The sequence below is a fragment of the Octopus bimaculoides genome, chromosome 4 (assembly GCF_001194135.2).
Source record: "Octopus bimaculoides isolate UCB-OBI-ISO-001 chromosome 4, ASM119413v2, whole genome shotgun sequence".
Taxonomy (NCBI): domain Eukaryota; kingdom Metazoa; phylum Mollusca; class Cephalopoda; order Octopoda; family Octopodidae; genus Octopus; species Octopus bimaculoides.
In genome coordinates this window covers 131,999,178-132,002,487 of record NC_068984.1, presented here as the reverse complement: position 1 = coordinate 132,002,487, position 3,310 = coordinate 131,999,178, and the positions used below count along the sequence as shown (strand labels likewise).

The window sequence follows — 3,310 nt, the reverse complement described above, 5'->3', positions numbered from 1 at the left end:
CGCCATTCTCTAACAAAACGATAACATTCTTTCTGCTACACTCCATTGACAACTGTCGCCCGCCATCAGCAGCAACACCGCTATCAGCACCAACATCACTGTAGGGACTACCAGCAACAGTAGCAACAGAAAGAACAAGACCAGCAGCAGGAACAGTCATTCCAGAACCATTTGTCTTGATTTTGCTGGGTTCTGGAATTCCTACAACATGCCGATTTTTCTGGAATTTCCTACAACAAAGAAAAAAAGATGAAAGGAAAAAAGCAAGAAGGATTAACGCAGTGAAAGGACTGAATGAAAGAGAAAGTGAGATAGAGATAGAAAGAAAGAAAGAACGAAAAAAAAAAGGAAAAAGAGAAGGAAGGCCCTTGCTGTTTGAGGACAGTGATTTTATGTAAGAAAATCTCTTTCGGAAAGAACCACACGCGATCTCGTCATCAGATGAAGATAATTATGACAATAACGTTGAAATTAGTAGCCACCAGGAAACAAAGTAGTCTTTCCCAGCAAATGTAGGATGTTGTTTGTGTGCCTACGAGAAGCGAACCTTTAATGTTGGAATTCTTTTACTCGCTGTTCTCTGCCAACTTGCTGCTCTCGAAACGTAGCATCTAAAGAAGAAGGGGGGAAAAAAACAAAAGAAAATAGCAGGAATAAGCCATTTATTTAGACATCTTGGAGTGATTACGAAGCCTTGTTTAAAAAAAAAAAAACTCGTCGAATAACAATGGATCTAGCAATGTGATCAAATTATACACACATACATACACTCACACTCAAATGGATATTTTGCCGACTGAACAACCCGAAAGACTAAAATAGTTCTGTTATATTTTTGTTGTTGTTGTTGTTACAAGTGTGCCATGCATGAGTTAGCATGTGCAGTATCAACCAGTGCAAATTCTTATGCAAAACCTAGACTAGAAGAGGCAGAAATATCTATACAATTCTCTATATCTATGTACACCTATATTCGTGTGTGAAGGATTTTCCTTGTAGAACACATTTCACTACTAACTGCAAGATTAGCAACTTTTCCATTGTTTCCCTCCGTCTTTCTTCTCTCTTCCATCTCTCTCTCTCTCTCTACTCCACTTCATTATCTTCTCATCAATGGCGGGAGCGACTTCTTTTATTAGTCGGCAGCGTGTTGCCCCACAACCCAGCACGCATGCCTTCTCCTTGCATTACCAGGTACAGTGTGTCATGGAGTTCGGTACCTGATAACCTTAGTCATCATCATCATCGTTTAACTTTCTCAGCAAGCTTCACTCTCAGTCGAAACCTTCCATGCTCCATTCACTTCGTATAAAGAAGCTCTTCAGGTCCTGATCCTAGATATCAGACTCACCCCTACCTACTTCCACAACCTTGCAACATAGGAGAAATCCTACCGGACCTCTCCTATTCCGCTCCCACACACTGAAATGTTCCTTGCTACCTTTGGCTTCTTTCATCTTTTCATATTCAAGCTAATCCAATCCCAGGCCAACAAAAACTTCCTGCCCCCTTCTACCTAAAAACCAGGTTAGCCTTGCTATATAAACAGAGGTTTTCTGAGTCTTTCCCTACGTCGCTGCTACAATATAAATAATAACCCCGACACATACATTGGTAGCTTGATCCATAAGTCAGTAGCTGTCCACCCTACAACTCAATAGATACGAGCCAAGCGTGGTGTTATACCCCGTGGAGAGACGGAAATACCACCAGTGGGACTCGAAGGGGTTAAAAAACAAACAAAAATTTGCGAAAATAAATACATCAAAAACAAAATACTTCACCGCCATTCGTCTTTTCGTTTGGCTCTGAACCCAAATAACCGTCGGACTTGCCGATATCTTGCCAACCTAATTTAAACCACTCACATCTTGTCATTGTCTACGAGAGTTAAGTTAATTAACAGATACATACAAACAGATATGTAGATATTCAGACATTATAATAGAAAATCACTCATACGCACGAACGAGAGCAGAAGGCTAAATAATAAAGAAATATAAGAGGTAAAAGCAAAGATATTGAGAAAAGTACAAATACAGAGTATGAGAGAGATAAGCACAAAAATATACAAGTACACATTTCTTTGCTATTTATATAACATCGTAAAAAGGATATCCCAGAGTGTGATATCTTTCGTTCAATGTGATACCTGTCAAACCTCACTTAGGCCTTTCTGTCTCGCCTTCGGAAATGTTAAAGGTTTTCCTTGTCAGTTTAGGAGCCTAAAACAAAACAGGAAACATTACAGATTAAACAAGAAAGTAAAAAAACAAAACAAGTAGTACAAATAATATATTTTATTGTGTGTGTGAGTGAATATGTGTGTATATAAAATGTAAATATATTCTGGATAACAAACGTAAAAGACAGTATAAACAACATTGAAAACAACAATAACACGTTAACAAAAAATAAAAAAAGCTCACCTACCTACGCTCTATCTATCTATCTATCTATATCTATATATATATATATATATATATATATATACATGTAGATATAGTTAAGAACTTGATTAGTGTTACCACAGCGCTAATCAACAGTAGCATGTAATTCTGGTAACAACTACAAGTACATTATTACGTAATTAGCAACAATTAATAGTAATAACATAAAACAACTGGAATAAAAACAACTTTGTGGAGTGTGAATTGCTGTTAAAAGTTGGATCATAACACCAAATATATTTATGTATATATATATGAAGAGGTAACATCAATACAGAGCTGGGGAACTGCACAGTAATTTAGTAACAAGTATATATGTATGTATGTATGTATTTTTAACACTGGATCGCAAACAAATAACAGATTAAAATAACTATAATATCATTTGGTTTACGGCACAGTTGTAGAAGTGTGGATTACAACAAAATAAACGTGTGTATTATTTATTACCTGAACAGTAATGATATAACGTTACATTACAATACCAATGCTGACCACAATAATATATTGGTTTACAATAATTAATTGTCAACAACAACCCCCTACTCACTGGATTATACATAACAAACAATCGTAACAATAATACCGATAACCAAACTAGATTACAAATAACAGTAATAATAATAATAATAATAACGATTACTAAACTGGATTACAATAATAACAACAACAACAACATTGGATTACTATAACAACAGTCACTATAAAAACATTGGATTATAAGTGCGAATAAACACTCGCAACAATAAACATCCCTGGATTTACAACAACAAAACACTGGATTTACAATAACAATCACAAACAAACTGGATTACGTACACCGTTAACCTGTGGAATATATATATATATATATATATATA

The 3,310-nt window shown here is 35.6% G+C and overlaps 1 long non-coding RNA gene across 1 annotated transcript in view; it reads right to left on the bottom strand.

Moving 5' to 3' along the window:
* Positions 1-374: 374 nt before the first annotated feature.
* Positions 375-3,310, bottom strand: part of LOC128247636 (uncharacterized) — a 6,493-nt gene continuing 3,557 nt past the window's right edge. The window contains exon 2 of the long non-coding RNA XR_008264009.1: positions 375-2,225. This is a non-coding gene — a long non-coding RNA (uncharacterized LOC128247636). The remainder of the gene's footprint in view (positions 2,226-3,310) is intronic.